We start from the raw sequence: 13,857 nt of genomic DNA on the forward strand, positions 1-13,857 counted from the left end.
AGCCTCATGGTGTTCCTGGTGTTTCAGAGGCGCCGATAACTTTGAGATGGCGACAGACCCACTTTCCTCCTGTCACTAGAGCATTCTCATGAAAGAGAAGTACCCGCCTCTGGTCAGGTTTCCTCCCACTCCTTGCTCAGCTGCTCGGCCCTCAAGGAGCCCTTTGCCCTTTCCGTCTGTCTTCGTTCTCTCTGGGTGGCTGCTGACTCAGCCGCACAGATTGTCCCCAGAGAAGGCTGCCTTTTGGGGGTGCAGGCAGGGAGATCCTAGTGACAGATCACTGGTCAGTATGATGGAGAACGGCATTCTGGCCATCCTCCGTCATGCCAGGCCCTGTCCTATCTGGCACTCTCGTTTCAACAGGAGGAGTCTAGTGGTTGGTAGGGAAAGGCCACTTAGGTGGCAGTCTCTTCTGTGCTGAGCCAGGAGTAAGATGGGCCTGTCACTTGAGGCCTCCTGTGATGACTGGCTAAGGAGGTTGTGCCATGTTGGCCCAGATCAGAATGTCTCTGCTGTGGGGTTTGAATGTGTTGAGTTAGAAGCCTATATCCTCACGTGGGAAAGGACTCCTATCTGCCAAGCACTGTATCAGCCATGCCTTCTTCTCCTGGGCCTTAATTCTCCTAAGAAAGTCATCTTAACCAGAAACGAGGAGATGCTTATAGATGATTGTTTGGTACCCATGTATACCAAACAATGCTGTTTTCTGATCCGGGGAAAGGCTTGAGAAAGGAAAGCCAGCCATTATCGAAATCTACTGTCCTCTGAAGTCCCTTCCTCCTCTCTCTTGCTAGTTATCTTTTTGATGGGAAAGGCCCAAGGGCTGGGAGCTGACCCATATGTTGGGTAATCCAAATCAGCAGGTATGGGTCTGAGTACCAACTGGGTGATATGCAGGCATTTGTTCCCAGCCTGCCACTTACAGGAGACACAGTTTAAGACCTGAAATTGACCAGCATGAACCTGGGACCTTGCTGGAGTTTCTCTAGGCCCTGCTCTGAGCATAAGGAAGAGCTCAGATACCCCAAAAGAAATTTGGCTTTTTCATGACAGGCAAAGAAGCTGAGAGCAGTGAGGGGAGCAAGGGTTGGCCTGACCACGGAGTTACTTAGCCCCTCTACAGCAATACAGCAAGGTTCAGCGAGTAGGTAGTGAATGGCTTATGGCTGGTACTGAGCAGGGCTGGAGAATTCGCCCACCGCGGTGATCCGAGGAGCTAAATCTGGAAGCTGTGGGGGGCGTGGTCTGGGGCAAGGATCATTGTTGGGAAGACAATGGCTATTGTGCTGGGACCTGTGATCTCCACACCAAAGTCAGGGAGCCCGCAAACCAAACAAAGGCCCAGCAGCTTTCTGACAAGCTGAGGTTGTGCCGAGGTCACCACAGGGTCAGTAGCTTAGGCTCTCTGAGCCCTGGCTGGAGAGCTAGAGAGCTAGAACAGCAGGGCCGGGCATCAGGAACAGAGCAGAGGTGGGAACAAGGGCAGGAGACAGCCTCAGATGGGCATCTGCAAAGGGTATGGTCCACTGAAAATGGAGTCTCTGGGCTGCCCCGAAAGTCTGGACCTTTGTGAAAATTACTCCGATAGCACCCAGAAGAACTTCAAAGAAAGAAACTGAGGCCCAGAAAGAGATAATTTGTCCAAACTCACACGATGGTGATTAGACATCTGGCCTGTTGATTCTTGCAACATAAATATGCATTAAGTGCTAACCAAGTCCTGGCAATATAAATTGGGGTCGTAGCTTTGTGATGGAGTATGTGCCTAGCCAGAATGTTTAAACAGGGAGGAAAAGGAAAATGTTGGGGATACAGGGGCCTGCATCTTAGAATTTATACCCTGTAGGGAGGACCTCTCACCAACATTGAGTCTCCAGGATCAGCTTGGATTGAATATCTCTGGGGACATGGGGGGGCTTTTCTAGGGAGAGAAAGATCCTACAGCTGTCCCGTGGGGTGGGTGCAGTATTCTTACAGGACGCTGGATATTTTCAGTGGCTGTTTAGGCCTTAAGTTTCACGCAAGGTCCATCATGGTAGTCCTTGACTGCCCAGGTACTGGATTCTCTGGGTGTCATTTTGAACCTCAGTGCTAAGTAGACAGGTGATGAGTGTGACTAATTCACATAAGTCCTGAGTTTCCTGTGCATCAAATGGATGCTGGGTACACCCAGCAAACCACAGTGGGAGCACTGCCGTCATCTCGGTATTGCAGAGGGTAAGTGAGGCGGTAGAACAACGGCAGGCAAAAGGAACCTGTTTCCTTTTAATTTCACACACGTGGACATTAATCCTAAGAGGTAGTGAGATGCGTTCTCACCCTGGGACTGGCAGACTGTGCTCTGCCATGGTGCAGTTAGAACCCTACATGGCCTTCTGAGACTGTCAGAAAGGCTCTTGGGACTTCCCCCAGGTCAGACAGCAGTGCTCAAATTTGGGCTGCAGATCCTCACTGTACCCTCCCCACAGTGGGGCCTCTCCAGTCACACCAAAATCGTAGCTGACTTGGAACCTAAAACTTGGAACCAACGCTCAGTATCAGCACTGGTTATCTGTCTGTCGTCTGTCTGTCTATCTATCTATCTATCTATCTATCATCTGTCTATCTCTTTCTTACTCTCTTGCTCACATGTTCATGTGCATGCATGTGTATGGTGTGTGCATACATGTGTGTATGCATACTCACATATTTATGAGCATAAACACTGTGTGTGTGTGTGTGTGTGTGTGTGTGTGTGTGTGTGTGTGGTGTCTAAGCCATGGGGTTAGACATTCTTGTAAGCCACTGGAGATGCAGTGCAAAGGAGGCTAAGAGAGAAGTAGGAAGTTGATGGCCAGGGTCTTTCTTGATGGCTGTCTACCTTATGTGTTAAGGCAGGGCCTCTTACTTGAACACACACACACATACACACACATACATACACACTCACACACACACACACACACTCACACACACCACACACACACACTCACACACACGCACATACATACATATCACACACACACACACCACACATACACACACATACACACACACACACACACACACACACACACACACACACACACACACACCCCTTCTCTGACGAGGTCTGACAAATGTACTAGCATATAGCCTGAGAAATACAAATTTAGAGGGTTATTTAATAAATGTCCACTTGGCAAAATAGCTATCAGTTTCACTCATGGACTGGGGGAATCTTGGCCAGAGTTACAGTAAAAGACATGTATTTCTTCCTCTAAGTAGGACTTAAATCCTACCAGAAAGTGGTTGACTATATGCCATACAATATTTTTTTGCCAATACTGCACCTGTCAGTATATCTTGCCATGCAAAAGGAGCTCATTAGATTTACTGGTGAGATTACCCTAGAATTACTCAGGTAGCTTTCTTACTCTGAGGAACCCCTGTATCCATCTCTCAATGTGCAGAATGATAGACTAACCCTATGTCCGCCCAGCATTCACGTGGGTGCCGGAGCCATGAACTCTGGTCCTTATGCTTGCCTTCTTTTATCCCTGAGCCAGGTCCCCAGCCCCTAACACCGGCGATCTCCAAGGCTGAGCTGGGGAGGGACCAGACCTCAAGGTCCCAGATCCCTGCTCTGTACTGTCTCTCTCTGAACCCCAGCACCTGAGCCAGGAGGAGGTCTGGCAGCACCAGAGAGAAGAACCTTCCCCCAGAATCCTCTTCCTGGAGAGCTGAGCCTCCTCTTCCTAAGCAAGCCCTTTTCCTCCCAGCCATGCTTACTGCATGTGCCCCACTTGCCCACGGTGACCACAGTGTGACCCTGGTCCTGGAATGTCCCACACAATAGGGATGGCAGGAGGGGCACTTTGCCTCTGTCAGCGGCCGGTTGGTTACAAGGTACCCTGCAAACACAGTCAGCAGAATCAGCTGTTTCCAGCCTTGCCCCTCTTGGCCTTTACAATCACACACCAGCATGCAGCCAGGGGTTGTCACGGCTTTGTCTCCCTTATGCATGCTTAATTGACAATTAAGCTGGGGCTTTGAACCAGCCTGGCTGCTGCTGCCAGGCCTTCGTCTTTCCAGTGAATATCACAGGGGCAACCTTTGTCTCTCCTTCTTGGGGGCCTAAAGTTACTGTAGCAGGCTGCGGGAGCCATTTATCTTCAGACTGGAAGGCCTTCATCTGTCACCCTCCCCATTCCAGCTCCGGCCAGCAGGAGCTGTCCCTGGTTATAGGACCCTGTGACACCCATTCTGGGGCCATTGAGCAGCCTCGGAGTGATGGCCTCTACCTCCATTCTGGAGCTGAATCAAGGAAAAGGCCCCTGAAAGGTCAGAGGGCAGGGCTGTGGCAAGAAAAAGGAGCTGGTTGGAGACTGGTACTTGTATTGATTGGCTCAGAGGAGGAGGAAGTTGTTGTGGGATGGGAACTGGGCTAGCCTTGGCCCAGACTGGTATCTGTAGCCTGATCTGAGTGGCTTTGTTCAGTCTTAAGTCACCTGGCTACCTCCCCAAGGAGGCAAGGGAGGGACACACGGTCCCCATCAGCCTTTGCTCTCCCACACATGTCCTCCTTCTTAAATGATCTTTTCAGGAGGAAATGAGTACTTGTTCTTCAACAAAGTCAGTGAGTCACAGAAGGGAGAAGACACCTCCCTAGGATAAGTTTTGGGCCTCTGGGCCACAGCCTGAAAGGACATACTGTTTCCATGGCTGCTGTTTTCTCCTGCCTTTGAACTCTATCCTTTCCTTTCCCAGCCCAGCCAACCAGACTTCCGTGACATGTGTCAGAACTTGGAAACACAGAGTCCTGCCTCTGGTCTCTCTCTTAGTCCTCCATTGCAGCATCCTCAGTGGCTGTAGGACTCTAACCCCACAGCTTAGACAAAACAGATTCATTCCTGGTCAAGGTAAAAATGGCCTGGATAGCTGCACTTCTCCATGGCACAAAAATATACCCTACCCAAGGAGACCTCAGCCATACCCAAGAGAAGACAGACTAAAGATGAGAAATCACATTCTCTGTGGATTCAGCACTTCCTTGGTCCCAGGCCCTGGGCTGGCACCTGAGTGCTTTGTCTCATTTAATTTTTCCCAAAATGTAGGAGGATGGGTGCTGTTTGGAGTGATATCCTCGTTTGTCAACTAAGGGAAGTGAAAATTTTTAGAATGTGAGTAATTTGTCCAAGTTCATAGAGTTAGTCAGCAGGGCACAGGGACAGGTTTTGACCTGTAGCACACTGCCCATCTATCTTTATTTGTTCTATGCAGACACTAAAAACTTTTAAACATGAGGACAGACACACACACACACACACCCTTCTTCTATACGTCTGCTGTTCCCATCTGAATGACCAAGATGAGGTAAGGCAAAGACTGAGAGCCAACCCAGTTCACTGTTTCTTCCCCAGCTGCTGTCCCTGAACAAGGTGCGTTCTGTGGAAAGAAATGCTGGCTTCTCTGTCCCAAGCCCATCTCTATCTGTATGGGGATTTGAACTGCCCTTGCATTCGGCCCTGTCTGGGGCACTAAAAGCTTTAACAACTTAATGGGGCCTGTGAGACAGGGTAGGCACCTCAGCTCACCTCTGGGAGCTCCACCCTCTCCCTGGGCAGCAGACAAGAGGCTGGGGGTTTATGAGGGCAGCTATAAAAAATATTCATCTCAGCAGCAAAGGTTCCCAGAGTGAATGAACCAGCTCTATTGTCCCTTAGTAGAAGGAGAGACAGAATGGCCTGGAATCCTGGCTTGCTCCAGCGGTTCAGAGGTGGACAGGGCTCCAATGTTCTGCTTCTTAGGGACTTAATCCCTAACTGTCATTTTATCTCCTGAATTTGAAGGTCATTTTATCTTGTGGGTACTCCCACTAGATTGGGGAAGACAATCAGGATATTAATGAGATTAAGAGGCCTAGTCTTAAAGGCATTCTGCTGTCAGCCCCCTAGGGGGCCAGTCCTGGGTCTGCATACAAAGACACAGGGCAAGGCACTGGTGGGCTCTGGACTCAGCACAAAGGGACCCCCAGCTGATGATGAACTCCTATCACCCGAGGCTGCCCACTGGCTAGGTCTAATCCCTCTGAAGGATCCTCAGAGGATTTGAGGACTCCTTGCTACCTCCCCCCTCCACCTCCTTCCACTCCCATCCCCTCTGAAGAGGAAGGAAGCTGCCAGGAAGCATGGAGTCCAGCCTGCGGCTTATGGCAGAAGTGCTCTTGGAATCTGTTTGTAAAATGTTTGATGGGAAGTAACAGAAACTTGGAGAGAATGAAGTACTAGAGGTAGAAAGAGAGCCAGAGGTCTGGGCAGGGACCTTTGAAGCCACCTGCTTAATAGAAGGCACAAGAGCTGGCCTTATGCCTCTACTCACTTTTCAACAGGAAGTGAAAACACAAATGCGGAAGCAAGGGGGGGAAGTGAGCATGAGTGTGTGTGTGTGTGTGTGTGTGTGTGTGTGTGTACATGTATCATAATATGCATATATATGTGAGCATATATGTGTACATTTTACATATAATATTTATATTATATATTAATATAATACAATCTGTCTTCAAAATAAAGTCAAATGAAGCATTCACTCCTAATGATCCTGGGCTGTTCACAGGTCCTCTAGAACAGTCAGGTAACTTTTTCAGTAAAGAGCCAAAAGTGAATAGTTTAGGCTTCTCAAGCGATATGGCCTCAGTCACAGCCACTCCACCCTTTTGTGTAGCACAAAAGCACCCATAGGCTGTGCACAAGTGAGTGTGTGGCAGTCTCCCGACACAGCCTTATGGGATCTGAAATTTGAATTCATGTTATTTTCACATATCATGACATTGTCTCCTTTGGATTTTTTCCCAGCTATTTAAAAATATAAAAAACCAGGGCTGGAGAGATGGCCCCGTAGTTAAGAGTGAATACTCTTCTTCCAGAGGACCTGAGTTAAGTTCCCAGGACTCATGTCAGTCAGCTCACGGCCACTTGCAACCCCAGCTCCAGGGGCATCCAACACTTCTGGTCTCTGTGGGCAGGTTCACAAACTCACACACATAATTTTTAAAAAGTGTGTGTATTTGTACATATATACACACATATATGTAGATGTATACATACGTACACACATATATACATATCATTCTTGGTTCACACATCATGTGAATGCAGGTTGCTTGGGTCAGCCAAATGCTCAAATACCAGCATTATGTCAGATTCTCTAGGGAACTAGGCCAGGCTTCAGTAGCTACTAAAACCTTCCAGGTGAGCCCAGTGTACTACCAAGAATTGAGAACCAACTCTAAAACTTCTCCATATTAAAGTGCATGTCCATTACCTGGAATGTGTCAAAATGCATATTCCAAATGGGGCTCAGGTGGAGGAAGGGGGGGGTGATATGTTTCTGTATTTTGGTGCTGGCAGAGGGGATAGCTCAGGGGCCTCACTGCCTGTAGTGAGCATCTTGGAGCTACTCCATTAGCAGCTCATCTCCCTCTGTCTCCCAACCTCCCTTTGACTGACCACCATCCATCCTGTTTAATGTGTCTTTACAAGTTCTTCTCAATTCAGTGGGCCCAGCGACAGAACCATGGGTCACGGAGGAGACCCAAATTCCAACCTTAGTCACTTATTTCTGTGTGACCCTAGGCAAGCTTCTGGAATCCAAGCCTCAGTTTTTCAGTGTACAGTGGGCACACCCACCTACAAAGCTGGAGGAAGAAATGGTATGATGCATGTGTATATAGGCAAAACACCCAGACATAGCAGGCTCTCGTAAATAGTGGCTATTGTTATTCCCCACAGAGGCTGGCTTGTGCTGTCTGTTATCTGAAAGAAGATTTGTTTGTTGTTATTTGGAAGGGGTCCCCTTATTTCCCTGTCTCTAGTGAAGATCTTGTTCAATCCTGATTTTTAGAGAATTTGGGTATTTCCAAACTAGATGCTCATCTTGGTGTCTGTAATAGAATCAGGCTGGCTTCTTGTCACATAGTGGATGTAAGGCAATTCCTCCTCTCCCCTAGGACTGTTTGGTGACATCTCTAAGATGATTCGGCCTCATGGGCATTTAGTATCAATGAAAAGAGGTTGTGATGTGCATGGACGGATGTTGGGACAAGGGCTCAGGACCACGCATTAGGAGGTCAGGAGCAGTAGATGACCAAAAGTTTCCTGTACCTAGTAGGGCATCTTTCTCCTTTAATGAAAGGAGATGGAGTACCCTACTTGTGTGTACTGCTTGTGTGTAATTAGGCTATGGAAGCTGCTAGCCTGAGGGAGGGGATGGTGCTTTCCTGGGGGAGGCTGCATCTGAGAAGCTTGCTGCCCTCTGTTCCCAGAAGGAGAGCTGACTCCAACTTCAGGCAGAGGCAGTGCAGGAAAGGGGGGAGGGGTGGACGCCAGCCCGCAGTGAGCACAGGAAGCCTCAAAGTGCCTGGGAAGCAACTTTACTCACCTTGAGCATCAGCTTACTCTTTTCCTGGGCTCTGACTCAGCAGCTCCCACAGTAGTAGCTCAGTGAGTAGTTTTGGTTGCTACAGAGTCCTCAACTGGGAGGACTTTATCCTTCTAGTACTCTGGAGACAGATGTCAAGAGCAAGGTTTCTTGGGTAGCATACTCTGCATGTTGGAGGCACATCTTGGAGATGGGCTCAGGCCTTTGATGGCTTTTCCAAAGGGAGTCTATGTAATGTGGGGTGCCATGAGGTTTACTCCTTGCAGACAACCCCTCCTTAGGACCACACTGAGATGGATGTACCTAGAAGTCAGGTGTAGCTCTCAACAGAGTTCATTTGAACTGACTCTGTCATTCCCTGGCAGTGTGTTCTCAAATAAGCTCCTTGGCTTCTTTGGCCCAATAGGGATCCTATTACCTACACAGGGCTGTTGTGAGGCTTCAAAGTGATAGTACATACCCCAGGTCATCTTACTGCTTGGCAAGGAAGATTCAGGGCCCTTGTAGAGCTCCTGAGCTGACCAAGGGAGAACTCTAGATCTCCTTGGGTTCTTGATGAGGTATGGCTTTGCAGTTTCTATGAACGTTGGTCTTCATTTTGGACATCCAAAACCATGAAACTGAAACGCCGGCAAAATGTGGGGTTCTCAAATCTCCTTCCTAGAGCTCATCCAAGTAATCTGGGGAGCTCATTAGACATACACATGGTAGCTCCACATACAACCTATAGAATCAAAATTGCTGAGGTGCTGTGCTACTTGGGTGTAGAGCATTGTGACACGTGGCCCAAAACACTTGGGTACACAGCCAGAGGTTGGCTGTCACTTGGCTAGACAGAACAGGAGCATTCTGAAGGGTTGACAGTGATCCAGTGGTTCATTGCTCAGCTGGAAGAGGAGAGGCAACTGGGGCCAGGAGCCCTGGATTCAGGAGACCAGAACCAATAACAAACAGGAGTAATGCTGGAAAGAAAATCATTACATGTATTGAGGATTCTGACCTGTCATTACTTGGAGACTGTGTGTTGCTTCCGGTCTCGAGGCCCCAGACTCTGCTGTTTAAAGTACAGAGAGAGCTTTGCTGCTGTGGTGCTTTATTGTTAGGCTCATCATCTGTCTCCCCCCTCTGTTTTTTTTTTTTTTTTTTTCTCTCTCCCTCACTCCGTCCCTGTTTCAGGAACTGTTAGAAGCCTTCCACCTTTATTAGGGACCATTAGGGCTTTACAACATCAGCAGATTGGGTGGGGCCAGTCACAGTAAACAGATTTATACTGGGTATAAACAAGACACCTATAACTGCCAGAGGTTAACGCTTCCGGGGCCTTTGAGTGGCAGTCTGTAGGCCCGTGCCTTGGAACCTTGTCCACGGCAGGATCCTCTTCTTAGTCAACACTGTTGGACTCTCCCGGCCATGAAGCCTGGGTGAGCACGTGTGCAGCCAGGACAGGAACTCTCTAAACAACACCTGCAGTTTGTATAGTGGGCCGAAATAAGTACTTCATTGAGCTCTGGGTATTTTACAGATGGGAACAGAAATGAGCAACTTATCTGCTTTGTTATGTAGAATTCTACTCTAGGGCTCACATCCCTTCCTGTCAAAGAAAAACACAAGAGGCTCTGCTTTATTCCCATAGTAAAGGGAGGCCTGAGTGGTGGAACCAACCCCTCCCCCCAACTCTCCCCTCCAAGCTGAGCCCTACCTAAGCCCCTACTGGATTCTTCACTGTCTCCCTGCTAGACCTGGTACCGTGGCAACCATTCTGGTTACTTGTGCAGTGAATGTTTCTGTTATAGAGAGGTTTCTGACCAAATGCTTAATGCGTGAATGTTCTGCATTTTAAGTTTGTTAGTCCACATTGTAGTTAAACTGAGCGTAACATTCATTTTCCTAAGGCATCTGTAAATATTATTTAAAGCCTAGCTTTTCTTTTCTGAAAACAATGTCCTGATGCTCCATCTCTTATCTCAGATTTACAGTTCACAAAATAGTGCCAATACTAAATGCTCCCAGAAACTTCTCGAAGAACACAGCCTGGCTTTCTCCTTCATATTCTCCTAGCTTGGATTCTACTCATTTAGACCACCCACTTAGTTTAGTTGTACTAGCTAGTTTCATGGTCTACCGCTTTAGATCCTTTTATCATCTCCAATATTCCTTGAACAAGAAAAGTGTGAGACTGGGTCTTTCTGAGTTTCCACTGAGTGACCTGAGACCTAGACTCTGTACACCTGAGCTGCCTGAAGAGAGAGAAGAAAATCAGCCAGGCCCTGAGCAGCTAGCTGTCCATTCTCTGATGGTGTTACCTAAGTGCTCACCTGGTGCTCCTCTTCTCTGAGCAGGCTAGAAGCCAGTCATCATCCACCTGCCAAAGTCTCAGTGTCTGATACCTGGTGCTCCCTGGATCCAGCATCCACTCATAAGCTTACTGGGTGATCGGCACCATTGATAATGCTGATGATGCTGATGGTGATGATGCTGATGCTGATGGTGTTGATGCTGATGATGATGGTGATGATGCTGATGATGATGGAGCTGTCGCAATGATAGTGATGAAGAGGCTGGGGTTTGACCAGGCAAACCCCCATTAAGGAGGCAGCTCTAACACTTGTCAGTCCTCAAAGGATCTTATCCCTGGGTATTCCCTCCTAGTGGGGGGACTTGCTTATGAATAGGTCACAGTGGAAAAACCTCTCTTTTCTAAGGCAACTTTATTAGCCCTTCAGTCACAATACAGATGTCTGTTTATAGGTCCTTACTTTGTGTGGACAGCCAGTGGCTCGGTCTTCTGATGGCTTTATAGCCTTCCTCACATTGCCCAGCCCACTAGGAGCATCAGCATTATCCCTGTCAGCTAAACCTGGGAGCCTTTGTTGCAGCCATATTACCCCTTGCCTGCAAAGGCAGCCTCTCAGAAAAATAGTGACCCCAGGAGCCAGACTGCAGCAGGACACTGTCTGCCCCCACAGGCATTAGACTAACGATGTCCATCATTAACCCTTCTTGGTTTTTGCCTTAGTTTCTTTTTTTAAAGGGTGTTTAAATTACTCACATTGCCACAGTAAGTGCGCATTAACTGATCCTTTTCCTTACCTCAAAAACCAACCCAGTAGACCATAGATGGATTTCTGACTTGGTAAGTATACACGTAGCCATCTCACAGTTCTACGAGGCCCCTGAATCTGCCTTGCTAAGCAGTAAGATGACCTGGGGCATGTGTTACCACTTTTAAGCCTCCCTTTAGAAACAGTCAAACTATATTGTGAAAGCACTTCTCTCGTCCCCTTAGAACAGATGTTATGCTTGGGCTGCAAGACTAGGGAGCGACCCCCCCCCCCCCCCCCCCGCCACACACACACACACCATCTATTTCAGCACAAAATAAAGCCCAGGGTGAGATCTCAGGTGCAGAGGCAGCCCGCTGCATCCCACACACCCCTCTCCACTCCTCTCTGATGCCTTCTGATGTGAAACTGCTCATATCTCTCATGTTTCCTCTCTTTGGGTTGTGTTTTAATTTTTTCTTCCCTGTCCTTAAACAATATGTCTCTCTTCACTACAGAAAAAAAGGAGGAGACTTGGAGGATACATACACACTACAGTGGCTTCTCAGAGAGCCCTCTGTCAGGTCATTGTTTTTTTCCACTGACTTTTGCAAATCCTTGGGTACCTACCTGGTGCAGGCCAGGCACCGTGCCGACAGCCTGCCCTCCGGGTACATACATTCTCATGGGAGATGCAGCCAAGATACGAGGCTGCCAATCCATAAAATTGTTTCAAACTATCCGTGGGTCATGATAAAGTAACTTCACATATCAGGAATCCCATTGGGGCGTTATAAGGAAGAGGAAAAGGGGTCAGCTTCAGAATGTGAGACCAGCTAGGTGACCACCTCAGAACTGCTGTCCTCTGTGTCACATGGGCATCTGTGGCCCACTGAGAAGCCAGTATAAAACACTCTCCTGGATGAGGCCTGAGGCAATGCTCCAGTGCCAGGGAGGTTCTTTTGGCCTTGGACTCCAGGCTGAAGTGAACTTGCAAAGCACCTGGTGTTTGCTTGTAGAAACCAGCTCTCTGGCAAGGACATGAGGACGTACTTACTAAGGCCAACCCCGTGGAAGGAAGGACTTGGGTGTCTGTCCCTCTTTCCTCCTTGCCTGTAGGTTATGTCTGAAGGCACCATGCGCATGAGCACCCGCTCTTGGCTGCTTTCTTTTCTTTCCTCCTTTCCCCACTGCTTGCATTTACTTTGATTTTTTTTTTCTTTTAATAAGAAAACCAGTCTGTGGGCTTCCCTGAAGTGTCACTCAACATTTTGGCCCTTGAGTCAAGAATGTTTGCCGTCCTCACAGGCCTGTCTGCGTTTCTCATGCCGTGAATGGGGCTCCTGCCTGAGGCCTTTAGGATCCAGAACTGAGACCGCCCTAGTGTTTAAATTGCTTGCCTTTTCCTTCAGTTTCCTCTTCATAGGCTTTCAGAATTTCAGTCTCCTAAACTCTGTGCAAACCCAGGTCTTTATCCTTAGGGATAGTACTCAGAACGGTAAAAGTCCTGTGCTGCCCATGGAGAAACTGAGGCAGCTGCTGCCCACTGAGAAACAACAGAGGCAGCAGCACTAATTCATTTGGAAGCTTTGGTTTCTGGGGTCCCTGACTGTAAATCCAAGAATTGTTCACATTCTTTTAATGGCAAACGAGTGTCTGAAGAATTCACCAGGCTGCCCATCTCTCTGCCTCTGTCCTCAGGAAAAGTGAATGGTGCTTAGGTGGGGGTGGGTATGAGGACACAGGGCTGGACCACTAAGACCAGCTTAATGTCCTCCTTTCCCCTTCCCAGTACAAGGTTGGGGCTTCACAAGAAACACAGTTGTGTCTGCACATGATTTATGGACATAATAGCTTCATTTTGGAAGATCTTTCTCCTTCACATGCCCCTCCTACCCTGGTTCAGATATCTAGTTTTCAGACCTGATGGGTTTGGGCTGTGCTCTGCATGAGGTTAGGAACACAGAGGAAAAATGTGTGTGACAGAGCCCTGGCCAGTTGAGTAATGTTTACTCTGTTGGTGGCTGGGGCGCTCACTCGAGCTGGCCTAGGTCCACCAACTGGAGGAACATTCCTGCATTATCACGAATAGAGCTGGCTTCAGAATGAAATGTCAAGGGTGAAGGCATCCCATCAGGTGCTGGGTACAGCTTATATATCCCAGGAAAGGGAGCCCCCAGGCTTCAGTGACAAAGGCCATGTGAGAGACAAGTTGAACCCATATTACCCAAGAGTCCCCACTCTCCTCTCTCTCCTAATACAAGAGAAATTCCAGACATGATTTCCTGGTTGGCATTACTCTTCTGTTCATTTTGTTCCCCCAGCAAAGCCCAGTGTTTCCTTTACACTATTTTATTAATCCACTGTCACCAGAGGGAGGAAATCTTTATGTCCATTTTACAGGGGAAAAGAATTT

The 13,857-nt window shown here is 48.2% G+C and overlaps 1 protein-coding gene across 4 annotated transcripts in view; it reads left to right on the top strand.

Moving 5' to 3' along the window:
• Hnf1b (HNF1 homeobox B) overlaps positions 1 to 13,857 on the top strand; it is a 54,489-nt gene that overhangs the window by 13,057 nt on the left and 27,575 nt on the right. The window lies entirely within an intron of this gene.

This window comes from Onychomys torridus, chromosome 8 (genome assembly GCF_903995425.1).
Source record: "Onychomys torridus chromosome 8, mOncTor1.1, whole genome shotgun sequence".
NCBI classification, from domain to species: Eukaryota; Metazoa; Chordata; class Mammalia; order Rodentia; family Cricetidae; genus Onychomys; species Onychomys torridus.